At 47.6% G+C, this 15,243-nt stretch overlaps 3 non-coding genes across 3 annotated transcripts; 1 reads left to right on the top strand and 2 right to left on the bottom strand.

The window, feature by feature from the left end:
* On the top strand, positions 1–164 carry LOC120389443. Its single transcript, XR_005590921.1, has one exon. It is a non-coding gene; the product is annotated as a U1 spliceosomal RNA (small nuclear RNA).
* Positions 165–4,526: 4,362 nt separating this feature from the next.
* On the bottom strand, positions 4,527–4,722 carry LOC120389490. The gene has a single exon (XR_005590963.1). It is a non-coding gene; the product is annotated as a U2 spliceosomal RNA (small nuclear RNA).
* Positions 4,723–14,273: 9,551 nt separating this feature from the next.
* TRNAE-UUC lies at positions 14,274–14,345 on the bottom strand. The gene has a single exon. It is a non-coding gene; the product is annotated as a tRNA-Glu (tRNA).
* Between the last annotated feature and the right edge of the window lie 898 nt (positions 14,346–15,243).

Genomic DNA, 15,243 nt, shown 5'->3' with positions numbered 1-15,243 from the left:
ATACTTACCTGGCAGGGGAGATACCATAATAACAAAGGTGGTTTTCCTAGAGTGAGGCTCATCCATTGCACTGGGGGTGTGCTGACCCCTGTGATTTCCCCAAAAGGAGGAAACTGGACTGTATAATTTGTGGTAGTGGGGGACTGCGTTCGTGCTCTTCTCTGGTGATTGGTTTGAACAACCGACAGTGGGCTATTTAGGCTTAGTGCACTGCAAAGCAGATTCTCAGGAAAGCAGTTGTTATCCTGGGCCTTCGGGAGTGCTCTTTTCCACAGGCCCTGTACTTCTAGGTATCTTTGTCACACGTTCCTCCTTGTAAGCAAAGCTCAGCTCTGAAACTTTATTTGGGTCTCTCTGTGTTCTTGGCTTTCCCTGGTCTTTTGCAGCTGATCTGCTCTCTAGTCTGCTTTTGGGGGGCTTGGACCGGTGCCTTCCTTGGCTCTAAGGGGAGCTGCCTGCCTGCCTGCTCTGCTTCTTTCCCTGCTTGTAGCTTCTTGCCCAGCCCCTCTTCTCGGGCTCTTCCTCCTTTGACGGGAGGACGGCCTGTCCAAAACACCTGTCCCACCTGGTCTCCTCGTCCAACAGGCAGCCTTGCCCCCTGCCCTGGGGCCGCTTTGGCTTTCGCTGTCTGTTCCTGTCTCTTGGTGGCCACCCTGTCTGTGCTACGGAGACTAGGCTGTCACAACCCCGTGCTGGAGGAGGGGCTTTCCATCACTTTAGGCCCACCCACCGCCTCCCCGAATGCCCTTAGCTACGCTGCGGGTTAGGGCGGCGTGGCCGTGTCGCCCAGGAGCGGGTTTTCCCTTTTGCACACCTCTGACGGACGGAGCTGTTTTGACTTAACTGTTCAGCACGCACCGACCCTCGGGCCTGGGTTGCACGGGGAACGTAAATCGGCGCGGCTACATCAGTCCGCGCCTTGGTCGGAAGAATTCTTCCGTCGACCTAGCTCCCGCCTTTCGGGGAGGTGGATGGCCGGCACCAACAAGGAAAACCCTCTCCAGGACCCTTCTCCGGGAACAGGGCCCTTCCGTTTGGGGAGATTATGCTGCTTTAAAAAAAGAGAAATTGTTTAACTGCCTTTCTCTGAGGCAAGGTTGACTTTGTATTGCTTCCCTCGTGGCTCCTTATAGCAGTTGTGTTCTGAAATCTTTAGGGTTTGACTTCATTTATGATGAAATCTTGCTGTAACTTTATTCTAATTTTGAATGAGTAACTAGACCTGAGCTGTTTGGTGTGTTAGTGGAGGATTGTTTAAAAACCTGGGATTCCACTTTCTGCAGCCTTTCCATTACATTTCCTCTGAAAGCCCACCGAAAGCCTCCACTTCCCACATAACTCTCTCAAACCTGCAGTCATCAGGCATACAGAAGATGCTTATAGTTTCACTCCATACGAGTCCAGTTCCTCGCTGTTTCCTGTCTAACCACTGCACACATATGGTATCCCCTCCCTACCCGGAGCTGCTTCCTGGCTTTTGCGCTCAGGACAGGAAAACGAGAATGGAGAGGTAAGCTGTGCAGGGAACTCTTCCTCAGCTCGCACTCCACTCCCCAAGGGCCTTTCGAGGTCTTCTACGGACTTCAGGTTTCATTTGATTTCCAAGGTTTATGGGCTCATTAATTAGCCATCTCTCCTAATGCAGGGATCCCACGGGTCAGACCAAAGATCGATGGCCCAAAAGAGCTAAGAAACAGCAATAAAGCTGAGCGCTAGGTGTTACATTCAGATGAGCATCCAGAATCTGACTGTGCCCTGGCATGTTCAACGCTGCCGAAAAGAAGGAGCTCGTCAGGTCCCTCTGCTAGCACCCAAATCTGGTGGCTAGTCGGTCTGCTGGGAAATAAGGAAAAGGAAATGAATAAAGGAGTCAGGCAATAACAAGGAAATGAAGAGGTTTGTCAAACGGGTTCTGTCTGATTTACCGTCTTCCCAGATACCCGTCCAAGTTAAAGACCTAGCCCAGTATCCTGTCTGCTGACAGCGGCCAATGCCAGGTGCCCCAGAGGGAATGAACAGAACAGGGAATCATCAAGTGCTCCATCCCCTGTCGCCCATGCCCCGCTTCTGGCAAACAGGGATACCTAGCTAGGGATACCGCTTTCAAAGCGCCATAGATGGACCTATCCTCCATGAATTTATCTGGTGCTTTTTTGAACCCTGTTATAGTCTTGGCCTTCACGACATCCTCTGGCAAAGAGTTCCACAGGTTGACTGTGTGGTGCGTGAAGCAAGACTTCCTTTTGTTTGTTTTAAAGCTGCTGCCTATTAATTTGATTTGGTGACCCCTGGTTCGTGTGTTATGAGAAGGAGTAAATAACTCTTTCCTTATTTACTTGCTCCATGCCGGTCATGGTTTTATAGACTTCCCTCCTATCCCCCTTTAGTCGTCTCGTTTCCAAGATGAAAAGTCCCAATCTTATGAATCTCTTCTTAGACGGAAGCTGGTCCATATCCCCTCATCATCTTTGCTGTCCGTTTCTGAATCTTTCCCATTCCCATATATCTTTTTTGAGGTTGGGGCGACCGCATCAGCACGCAGTATTCAAGATGTGGACGTACCATGGATTGATATTGAGGCGATATGATAGTTTCTGTCTTATTACCTGTCCCTTTCTTAATGATTCCCAACGCTCCGCTGCACATTGAGTGGATGTTTTCAGAGAACTATCCACAATGACTCCCAGATCTCTTTCTCGAGTGGTAAGAGCTAATTTAGACCCCATCGTTTTATAGGGATAGTTGGGATTATGTTTGCTAATGTGCATTACTTTGCACTTATGAGCACCGATGTTCATCTGCCATTCGGTTGTCCCGTCACCCAGTTTTGTGAGATCTCTTTGTGGCTCTTGGCAGTCTGCCTGGGACTTAACTCTCTTGAGCAATTTTGTATCATCTGCAAATTTTGCCACCTCACTGTTTAGCCCTTTCCCCAGGTCATTTATGAATAAGTTGAACAGTACTGCTCCCAGTACAGACACCTGGGGATAAGAGAGGGAAGATCCTCTTCTGACACTGGCAGACCAGGTGCCAGCTCATGCCAAGGCCCCTAGGCCTTACTGAAAAGTGACAAACGCATGGCTGGAAACTAGTCTTGCTCACCTGTTTGTTAGTGTTGTTAAAACAGGCATTAGCTTTATAAAAACGTGTTTAGAGTTTATGACAAGCTCGTGAGTTGCTGCATGCATTATTCTCACCTATAATAGCTGTAGCCCATGTTGTAAGGTGATATATAAGCGTTGGCACTAAAGCTGTAAACCCCCTTGCCGCCGCCACGCCACCAGTCAGGAGAGAAGCATTACCAAGTGTGAAATGCCAGTTTACCAGAAGAGGCATCATCTCCTTTCCAACAAGAGAAGGCCCTGACTGAGACATCAGGCAAGCCACTGTGGATCATCCGTGGACAAAAGACTTGGTTGATTGCTCCTCCTCACACACCTCCGAGGAGGCAGAGCCCTGCACAAACACTTGCCCCCATCAGCTTGAGCTCTGGGGGAATGGAATAAAAATCCCTGTCAGGAAGAAACTGTTGTTCCCCCCTCCCCACGATGCTGCTTGGACTTCAGGGAGACGGCACACCTTCTAAGCAGCAGCAAGGGATCCTGGCTGTTTGGCTAGGGTTAGCCCTAAAGGACATACAGAGCTTGCGTGTTACAGCAGCTTCTACTACCCCTGGGTAGCAAGATAGAGTCAGGGTGCCCAAGGGGTCTGTCTGTGACTCCATGTTAAGGCTGTTCTAGTGCCTGAGGAGTTCACACTTGATACTTGGTGGGTGAAATTAAAGTGAGGAGCCCCGCTGCCTGCCAGCCCCAGGCACCGGGGGCTGCTGCTCTCTGGGGCTCTGGCCACACTAGAAAGGTAAGTTTCTAGCTTGCCTGGTTCAGAAAACCAGAAGGGAAAGAAAGAGAACCCACATTACATTTTTTAAAAAAAGAATCCTCCTGATTTGTAAGCCACTGTCATGATTTGGGGGATTTTCCAATAGCGAGGATGGCAACAATGAGAAGCTAAGGGTTATTATGTAGCATTTAGATTACAGTAGGCTTGGGAAATCAGGATTGGGACCCTGTGTGCTGGGTGCAGCACGACACCTAGTGCCTTGTCTTGATCTTACGAACCAAGATACATAGAACGTAGGCCGGGTGGGGAGAAGTCTGTGTAACTCATGCAGTTGTGGATATACACATGACCTCAAATATTACCAACCGCCCCACCCCACCCCCCAAAAATACAAAAAAAAAAACAAAAAAATCCCATCTCCCCAACAGACCCAGAATCTGGAAAGCATTTGTCCCTCATACTGTTGAAAAGACTCACAGCAGAAAGAAGGAGTCCAGCTTCTTAAATAACTCTCTAGCAAGACAAAGAAGAACCTCTCACATCTATAGACTCACAAAACACTTCCAAGAAACTGTAAAGAAAGAAAAACACCCAGATTTTTCTGCTACTTCAAAAAACATTTGCTTTAAAGAAAGTATCACAGTTCAACTCTTTTCTGCTTTTCTAACCAGAAGGTTCTCCTCTAAAGGAGATACACCGATCCTGGAAGCACTGCAATACCAGATCAATGCATAGGGCAGACAAAGCAAGCTTCTGTTCTAACCCCCCCTGCTTCAAAAATCAAGTTAATATACAGTCCTCACATCAAGGATGTATCAGAGATTAAACTGATAAGAACAGACACAACACTTTGATCTGAGCTCCAAGGAGCCCAAAAACAATACTCACATTCTGCTATGCACGCACACCCCTGCGCCCACCCATTTCGACCTCACCAGGACGAGCTCCCAGAACCGCAACAACCACCACAACTCGGGAACTCTACCTGAGAATCACTTCCCCAAATGACTCCAGTGGAAGACTTCGAAGCAAGAACCCTTAACACACAATTCTGTTCAAAGACAGACAAGTCTTGCAGATGCCTTCCTCTCCCTAGTTTCCCCTCTATACTCCTAATTTCCATAAAGCCACCCACTGACCTGGACTACCAATCTCTCACTGTTAACTCTTACAGCAAAACAGGGTAAAGAAAGCCTATGCAGGCGCTATTCCACAGCCCGAGGCGCTTTTCTGCTCCTTCCCACAGAACTAGCTCAAACAGACAGTCAATTGCATCAAAGCAATTCCTTGCCATTTGGGGCATTGGTGCCCCTTAGTCCCTCTGAGGTGATCGGCTGGTTCCTTCTGGCCTGAAACGCTAGGAATCTGACTCAAAGGGCCACAGCCTTCCTCTTCTTCTGCGCCTATGAACTAGCACTCATCTGGGCAAAACGTTGACCGTTTCCTAAGTTAAAACACTGGTGTTTTCCCCACAGGAAAGGGATGGACAATTTCTCTTCTGTGGGAAGACGAGGGAAACCATGCAATCACCTTCTGGAAGGTATATTAAGGAGGGCGGCGGAAGAGCCCTCACGGACTAGACTAAGAAAGCAGCTCTTGAACTGACCTTCCAACAATGACAAACTAAAATTTGCAAGAGCAGCTTTTCAACTCAGGGGCCCAATAAGAAGCCGTTACCAATAACTAACCGAAGAGTTACAAATGACTCCAAACCAGACACTCTTAGGAAAAACCAAACGTTAACACAAACAACAACGCATTTCTTTGCTGCTCTTCAACCGTGATACTCTCCTCCACCGTTCCTCCCAAAAACATACAAAACCAAAGAGCCAGTAGAATGCACATCACAAAACAGTCCCCTGCTAGCTAGGAAACAATCTCACTAACATGAGAATCTTAAAGTAAATAAACCATTTTCAGAGCTCTGAGCTTTTTTCATATACTATAGATAAGCTTCAGCCAGTGACACCAGTTCAGGTAGCCCCCTTCTGTTTTTCTCACAGCAGGCAACAGCCTTGCCAAAGCAAAGCCTTAAAAAATTGGGTACAAACTCATAAACATTCCTCTCCACGGAAAAATGCAAAGGGAAATAGGCTGGCGAGGGGCATGAGGACAATGGCCCAGACAAAGGGGGAGGGACTTGGTCCAGGGGTGGAGGAAGACAGAAAAAGGGACAGGCATGGGCTTGGCTTCCTGTCTTTTTTCCTTTGCTCAGCATTTTACCTGTGACTGTAATGGGGAGACTTGAGAAATACCTGTGATGCTGGTGAGGTAGGTGGCTGCCCCAAGAGCACAGAGCTGAGCATTTTCCACTGGGTTGCTGCCTGCACTGTCAGCGCCTGGCCATGATCATATAGTGGTTAGTGTTCTGCGCTCTGGCTGCAACAGCCTAGGTTCGAATCCGGGTCACGGCATTGCTTTTTGGTGGGGAGGGGCTATCCTGCAGCACGCCTCGTGGCTCAGTCTGATGGCGTCCGTTTGCAAAGAGAGCCATCAGCCGGTCCTTAGTTTCTGCTTGGTAAAGGCAAGTCAGTGGGGTCCATTGGTCAGAAAAAGAGTACCAGGACTTCTTGCTGGGCGTCAGGGTCCAAAAGCAACACATTACCTCCTGGAAAGGGCTGTGTTTCGAATGTCCATCCAGTGTGCGTTGAAGGGAAGGATCTGCGTGCCTGGGAAGCTGCGTCCCTCCAGAGGCGCTTGAGAAGCCAAAGGGGCCATGGGTGAGTTTGCAATGAGGTGAGTGTGAAGTGTGGAAGGGGAAGGGTGGCAAGAGGAGGTTTTGAGAGGAAAAAAAGGTGCTGCTGAGCTGGTAGGTGAGGGTAAGGTCCCAGGCGGGTGTTGTGTGAGGAGCTGTGTGGGCCCGAAAAGGCGTTGTGCTGGGCAAGGGCAGGTGAGGAGGGCCAGGGCTTTTCCCAGGGCTGTTACTGCAGCCAAAGCCTTTGGGAAGCAGAAGAGGGCCATCTCGCTAGAGGGTTAAATTCACAACTCTTTCAACTCCCAGAGCCCTTCTACAGCACAGATGATTTGTATACACCTTCACCGTGAGCCAAATTGGCAGGTTTCCGGGAGCCCTGTGAGTCCGATGTTGTTTTAGTCTCCCTGCTGATTTATTAGGAGAATAAAAGATGGACACCAGAACTGAGGCAGACTACGGACACCGCATTCTGAGAAAACAATGGTGAACCTCCAACTCCAGCAGTGTGGGCCACATAGACAAGTAACCAGCACCCACAATCTTTACAAGCTTTTTTCCAAAATAACTCATCTTTTGGAAAAATAGGTTGAGCCTTTTCGACAATCTGGCTAAAGATTTTAGTGCCTAACTGGGAGCCTAGTTCTTCTGCAAATCTGGCCCTAGCGGTGGGTGTGGGACCTTCTGAAAATTCTGGCCAATGTGTCTGGAAGCTCCAAGAAGCATCGCAACTTTGAGCATTTACTAGAACAGGATGAACAAAACCTTCCTTCCTTGACCTACAATCACCTTGATTCCAGGTTGAGGTTTCAAGAGAATTGATTTGATTCTTAGATGCAATGCGAAACAAACACCCTCCTGTAGACATTGGAAGGGGGAGGCTGAAATGGATCTGCCACTAAACCACGTTGCCTTTCATCAGTAGCCACCTGAGCAAGAGGGTAACCACTGGCCTAGAGGTGAAAGGCCCATAGCCCATGCTCAGAAGCCTTCAGCGGCTAGATCTTAGGAATGGAAAAGCTTAATGATCTTTCTCCGGGGTGTTACTTCCAAAGACTTGTATATAGCGCTGGGTGAAAGGTTTTTGGATGAATATTATATTTAGTGAAATATTTTGGTGGACCCAAAATGATTGTTTGGTTTGGTTTGGTTTCACCAAGAAAAGTGAAAAGAAAAGAAAAAGATCTTGGGTCAAAGTGCAATGTTGTTTTAATTTAGGTTAGGCTCGGTAAGAAGGAAAAACTAAATTGTTTGCACAAGTAAGTGTATTTGTGTAAAGGGTGCAGAGGCTGGGCTTTAAGGGGCAGATAGCCATATTGTAGTAGTTGGAAGCTTTGCTTTCCCCATGGCCTCTAAAGAGTTTCCGAGCATTCTGAAGGAGGCCAGGAAGTTGCATTCTTCTGGTTGAACTCCAAGCGAGGAAGGCAAGGTAGACTTTTGTTGAAGAGGATAACTCCCTGACCGAATTGAACCCGGGCCGTGGCGTGAAAGCACCAAATCCTAACCACTAGACCACCAGGAGATGACAGTTGGGGTTGGGCATAACTTTCTAGGCCTACTTTCTGTCCAACTGAGGCCATTTGTTCGTCTTCAAAGGAGGTTAACACAAGCTCTGAGCTCTTTGTTTCCTTACGGTTCCCTTCCTATTTTTAGCACTGATATGAAAAAGAAACAGAAAACATATTAAGACAATTTCCAGTATTGTTATACATTGAGGCCATGTCTTTTTTTAAAAAAAAAACAGTTTTGTTGCTATCTTGTTTTACTCTCCATGGGCTTACAGAAATGTACGAGGGATGAATAAGATGTGGTGGAATCGTCAGCCTTAAGCAATCTCCATCCCAATGAAGAGGGCTGGTGGAGGATTTGAGAAAGAAGCAGTTATCTCAACTACTGAGCGCTGGCGAAGATATAGAAATAAGTAGAGAAGCTCTAGATGGCTGCTCAGGGGGAGGGGGGCAATCAGCTTCTGAAAGGTTATTTTTTCCCTCTCTTGCCTGGGCTAGAAGAGACTCAACTCTCTTAGGACCATGGAATTGTCAATGTGTCTTGTCTTCATGATGTACTAAAGGTCCGAGACCGCCTCAGCTGGTTGAGAGGACAAAGAGTGGATTCCGTTATGCTCTGAGACTCTAAGGGAGAGAGTGATGTCGAAGAGTGCAAGATGAAACACCCAATGTGGGGCTTGAACCCACAACCCTGAGATTAAGAGTCTCATGTTCTACTGACTGAGCTAGTCGGGCTAGGTCTCAAGGGGTAGCAAAGGCACAGACAGTGCAAAACAAGAGCGAAGGAAGTTTCTTTGCGTGCTGAGATTCGTTTCCTGACATTTGCCTTCTTTCCTGGTTCCTTCGCTCTCCAGCTAGCAAACAGGGCCCGTTCCAAGGCTAGTGAGATGCTGGTGTCTAGACCAGAGAAGTGGGAAAATCATCTAGCAGCTGCTCAGAGAAACCTGGGTGGGAGGGTGGAATTTAGGATTCTCCCAGCAGGAGGAGGTGCTGTTTTTCAGAAAAAGCTTCTCAGCGCCCAAAGAGGGGGCAGAGAAGACAGTTCCCCGCCGGCCGCCAGACACATCTTTTCGCAGAGAATCAGAACCCCCTGGGGTAAAACTCTTCCAAGGATGTGCGGCTCCAGGAATGTCAGAGAAGGGAAGGACTGTTTGCTTTAGGAGGTGGGTGCGGGAACCTGCAGATCCTTAGGTCCCTCCAGCGTCCGATGAAAGCATTTGGGGGGAAGGGGCCGGGATAGACAAAGACAGGAAAGACGGGCTTGCGGCTCCTGTGCAAACACCATGTTGCCAGCGGTCCAAGAGAAGCGGGTGGGGGTTCGAGCATTTTGGCTGCTTCCTGAGGGCACGGAACTCACAACCTGGCAATGCTCAGAGCCCCGTTCCTCGGGAGTTTTCTTTGTGTTGGTCTTGTGATGCTGAGGGAGGAAGCTGAAGCATCATTTGAGTTTGTTTCAGTGCCTTCGGTTGGGCTAAGGTTGTGACCCTGAGCACAGGGGTTCCAGCTCTTAACCCCTGAGGGGAATGGACAATGGACCAACTTAATCTGTTGGACAGAAAGTAGCCAGAAAAAAATCTAATGATGCTTCCGGTTCCTCCGTCAGGATCACAAGAGAAACACAAAAAATCCCAAGAGGAACAATTCTTCTCTGCTTTTGTTACCTCCATCGCAACCCTCTCCACCTCTTCTTCTGCCTACCTAGCGGCTCTTTGATGGAGAAAGATCCTGGAGCGGATAGAATTTCTGAGATACAAACTGAGAGAGGCTTTGAGACCTCCTGATAGGATGTTGACACAATCTAACAGGGCTCTTGGTTGTAGCTGCCTCCTGTCTCTGCTCCCTATGTTGTCAATTCTGTGCCCTCATGAAGCAGCCCAACCAGAGTACGTAGAGCACCCAGTTTAGGGCTCAAGCCCAAACCCTGAGACTAAGAGTCTTACCTTCCCTTTATCAGTGTCTACTGTACTGCTCCCTTCTTCCTCCACCTGTATATTTGACACCCATACCTGCCCAAGATCAAGCAATGCCAACTTTCTGGTGGGGAATAAACTGGAATTTACCCAACTAGGTGCCTTGAGCGCATGGATTCCGAAGGTATTTACGATTCCCTCTAACTTCTCTTGCCACTACTCTAAGAAAGCTCCTAAACAAGGGCTCTTCCAATATGTTACAAGGGCAATTGAAACCAGGCCACCTCTTGAGGTGGAATCAAGAGGTTGTGCCAGGAGTGGGATTTGAACCCACACCTCCTGCAGGAGACCAGAAGCCCCAGTTGTGGGAAAGACAGAGCCTTGTGCCTTAGACCACTTGGCCATCCTGACACTGGGACAAAAGCAGCTCTCTCAACCCTCCTTTTCTTCAATATTGTATGAGCCGCTCAAGGAGGCCAAGACAGCATCTCTCGTTCAACACCTACATCACATCTGGTTTTTAGACACCATCACCCTCATCTAAAGTTTCAGGTTTCCTACAACCCTGTGCCTTCTGAGGTGTTCTAATCTCCCCCCTCACTTATTAGATGGACACTAGGACAGAGGCAGAATAGAGACACTTAGCTTAATGAGAACCTCAAACTCCCGCACGGTGGACCACAGAGTCAAGCAGCCAGCACTCACAATCGGTACCGGCCTTGTTTGGGTTTTTTTCCCAAACTAGCTCAGCACTCAGGGTGTTGAGCCCTTCTGGAAATCTTGCAAAAGAGTTTGGAGCCTGAATGGGTGTTGAGTTCTTAAGAAAACCTTGTTTTTGTTTTGTTTCCCCAAGAAAATTGGGGACAAAAGATTAATCTAGGGTGAACCTGGATGTTTACTGCTGTTTTCGTTCAGCTCCACTAGGCTCTTTCGAAAGCTGGTCCGTTCCCCATTACAGAGGGTCCAAGCAGAGCGAGTGAAGGAACCCCTGTGCTCAGCATCACAACCTGAGCCCGAGGAAAAGCACTGAAACACGCTCAAATGATGCTTTAGGTTCATCCATCAGAATCACAAGAGCAAGACAAAGACATCTCAAGAGGAAGAGTCCTCGGTTTTCATTTACCCCATCACAACCCTCTTCACTTCTTCTTCTGCCTACCTAGAGGCTCATCCAGGAAAATCACTCAACTGATTATAATTTGGGCAGAGAAACCCAGGAGGGCTTGTGCTCCCCTCCATGTGAGCGGATAGCACTCTGACTTCGTCTACGGGGTCTCTCAGCTTTGGCTTCCCCGGTTTGTCAACTCGGTGCAGGCAGGAAGCAGGCTCTCCTCGGCTTTGGCAAGCCACTTTCTGTCCAAATTGGGAAACCGGTCCAGTCTCCATTCCCCTGTGAGAACAAGAGCAGAGAGTTCACCAGCTGAACCCAATCCGACGCATTGAAAAAAATGGAATTATGCTTCCCGTTCATCCGTACTGATCACCAGGGAAACACACCAAAATCCCAAGAGGAACAACTCGTCTCTGTTTTAGTTACCCCAACGCCATCCTCTCCGCTTCTTCTGCCTCCCTCGAGGCTCTTCCAGGGACAAAACTCATTGAGCTGATAGGATTTGGGGGATGGAAACGGAGAGAGGGGGTTTGACACCTCCTGAGAGGATGTGGATGCGATAGAACAGCTCTCTCGGTTTTAGAAGCCTCCTAGCCTGGCTCTTTGTTGTCAATTCTGTGCCATCAGGAAGCAGCGAAAGCAGGGTAGGTAGGGCACCCGGTGACGTTGCACTCCATACGTTTTATGAAAAGATGCTTATAAGTGTGAGTATGATGTAAGTGGAATATGCTTGATGCAAAAGGTCTCTTGTAAGGTATCATAACAAAGGTTCTAACCTACTGAATATATGCCTCCTATTTGTATGCATGTCTCATTCTTGTCTCTGAAGCTGGAAATATGAAGTCTAACTCTGAGGTCCTATTGTAATTGTGCAAAGCGTGGGCCACTAATGGCGGTTTAAAACCTTGACGGCTCCCATTGACAATTGGTTGTAAATGGTTTATTGACCTGCAAACCTTCCTGTGTACGTGTGGGCCAACCCAGGAAGAATGGAAACTAGGGGGTCTTACAGAGACCACGATAGTGGAATCCATCTTAAATCTGGTATTTTTCCGTTTAGAAGGAAGGGTGAGGACCCAGAGAGACAAAAGATTCCCGCCTTATGCCAAAGCTATAAAAGGGGGTGAAGCAGGACAAAGGGGCTGCCAGTCATGAGAAAACCCCTGCCAGTCATGAGAAAACCTAAGATGTCTGCTGGAAGTAACAAAGACCGAAGCAGGGGAAAGGATTGGGCCCAGACTAGGCAGGAGTCTAGTCTGTGAAAGAAGCTGATTGGAACACCTCTGAGGAACCACCTGGAATCAGTTTCTTAATGTATTAGGCTTAGGCTTGCGTGTTTTGTTTTAGTTTGCTTGGTGACTTCCTTTGTTCTGTCTGTTATTACTTGAAATCACTTCACTCCTACTTTTTAACCTTAATAAAAAGGACTTTTGTTTATTAATAAACCCAGAGGAAGTGATTAATCCCTGGGGGAGCAAACAGCTGTGCATCTCTCTCTATCAGTGATCTAGAGGGTGAAGAATTTAGGAATTTACCCTGTATAAGCTTTATAGAGAGTACAAGGGATTTATTTGGGGTTTTGGATCCCACTGGGAGCTGGGTGCTGGAGACAGGTGCTGAGCTGTTTTGAGTTAAAGTCTGCAGCTTTGGGGGTGTGGCCCAGAGCCTGGGTCTGTGTTGCAGCAGGCTAGGGTGTCTGGCTCAACAAGGCAGGGTTCTGGAGTCCCAAGCTGGCAGGGAAAACGGGCTCGGAAGTAATTTCAGTCCCAAGGGGATCTCTGTGACCGAACCCATCACAGTGGCGTAGTCGAGCAGGATATGTGCACAGCTGATTGCTTTGAGAGACTGGTAGTGATTTTTAAGCGTGTTGCCCGGAGGACAGACAAAGTGCTTATTCGGGAAAGGGAAGATGACAACTTTGGTTGCCAAATTGGCTGGGAAAGCTCTGGATATATTCAGTAAGATGCCTATTGCTGATGCTTCAAACTATGGTCTATTTAAGGAATTGGTTTTGAAACAGTTTCAGATTAGGCCCGAAACCTAGAGGGTTAAATTCACAACTCTTTCAACTCCCAGAGCCCTTCTACAGCACAGATGATTTGTATACACCTTCACCGTGAGCCAAATTGGCAGGTTTCCGGGAGCCCTGTGAGTCCGATGTTGTTTTAGTCTCCCTGCTGATTTATTAGGAGAATAAAAGATGGACACCAGAACTGAGGCAGACTACGGACACCGCATTCTGAGAAAACAATGGTGAACCTCCAACTCCAGCAGTGTGGGCCACATAGACAAGTAACCAGCACCCACAATCTTTACAAGCTTTTTTCCAAAATAACTCATCTTTTGGAAAAATAGGTTGAGCCTTTTTGACAATCTGGCTAAAGATTTTAGTGCCTAACTGGGAGCCTAGTTCTTCTGCAAATCTGGCCCTAGCGGTGGGTGTGAGACCTTCTGAAAATTCTGGCCAATGTGTCTGGAAGCTCCAAGAAGCATCGCAACTTTGAGCATTTACTAGAACAGGATGAACAAAACCTTCCTTCCTTGACCTACAATCACCTTGATTCCAGGTTGAGGTTTCAAGAGAATTGATTTGATTCTTAGATGCACTGCGAAACAAACACCCTCCTGTAGACATTGGAAGGGGGAGGCTGAAATGGATCTGCCACTAAACCACGTTGCCTTTCATCAGTAGCCACCTGAGCAAGAGGGTAACCACTGGCCTAGAGGTGAAAGGCCCATAGCCCATGCTCAGAAGCCTTCAGCGGCTAGATCTGAGAAATGGAAAAGCTTAATGATCTTTCTCCGGGGTGTTACTTCCAAAGACTTGTATATAGCGCTGGGTGAAAGGTTTTTGGATGAATATTATATTTAGTGAAATATTTTGGTGGACCCAAAATGATTGTTTGGTTTGGTTTGGTTTCACCAAGAAAAGTGAAAAGAAAAGAAAAAGATCTTGGGTCAAAGTGCAATGTTGTTCTAATTTAGGTTAGGCTCGGTAAGAAGGAAAACCTAAATTGTTTGCACAAGTAAGTGTATTTGTGTAAAAGGGTGCAGAGGCTGGGCTTTAAGGGGCAGATAGCCATATTGTAGTAGTTGGAAGCTTTGCTTTCCCCATGGCCTCTAAAGAGTTTCTGAAGGAGGCCAGGAAGTTGCCTTCTTCTGGTTGAACTCCAAGCGAGGAAGGCAAGGTAGACTTTTGTTGAAGAGAGTAACTCCCTGACCGGGAATTGAACCCGGGCCGTGGCGGTGAAAGCGCCAAATCCTAACCACTAGACCACCAGGGAGATGACAGTTGGGGGGGTTGGGCATAACTTTCTAGGCCTACTTTCTGTCCAACTGAGGCCATTTGTTCGTCTTCAAAGGAGGTTAACACAAGCTCTGAGCTCTTTGTTTCCTTACGGTTCCCTTCCTATTTTTAGCACTGATATGAAAAAGAAACAGAAAACATATTAAGACAATTTCCAGTATTGTTATACATTGAGGCCATGTCTTTTTTTTAAAAAAAAAACAGTTTTGTTGCTATCTTGTTTTACTCTCCATGGGCTTACAGAAATGTATGAGGGATGAATAAGATGTGGTGGAATCGTCAGCCTTAAGCAATCTCCATCCCAATGAAGAGGGCTGGTGGAGGATTTGAGAAAGAAGCAGTTATCTCAACTACTGAGCGCTGGCGAAGATATAGAAATAAGTAGAGAAGCTCTAGATGGCTGCTCAGGGGGAGGGGGGCAATCAGCTTCTGAAAGGTTATTTTTTCCCTCTCTTGCCTGGGCTAGAAGAGACTCAACTCTCTTAGGACCATGGAATTGTCAATGTGTCTTGTCTTCATGATGTACTAAAGGTCCGAGACCGCCTCAGCTGGTTGAGAGGACAAAGAGTGGATTCCGTTATGCTCTGAGACTCTAAGGGAGAGAGTGATGTCGAAGAGTGCAAGATGAAACACCCAATGTGGGGCTTGAACCCACAACCCTGAGATTAAGAGTCTCATGTTCTACTGACTGAGCTAGTCGGGCTAGGTCTCAAGGGGTAGCAAAGGCACAGACAGTGCAAAACAAGAGCGAAGGAAGTTTCTTTGCGTGCTGAGATTCGTTTCCTGACATTTGCCTTCTTTCCTGGTTCCTTCGCTCTCCAGCTAGCAAACAGGGCCCGTTCCAAGGCTAGTGAGATGCTGGTGTCTAGACCAGA

This window comes from Mauremys reevesii, linkage group 23, assembly GCF_016161935.1.
Source record: "Mauremys reevesii isolate NIE-2019 linkage group 23, ASM1616193v1, whole genome shotgun sequence".
Lineage (NCBI taxonomy): Eukaryota > Metazoa > Chordata > Testudines > Geoemydidae > Mauremys > Mauremys reevesii.
The sequence above is the reverse complement of the archived record's forward strand: the minus strand, read 5'-3'. Positions and strand labels throughout refer to the sequence as shown.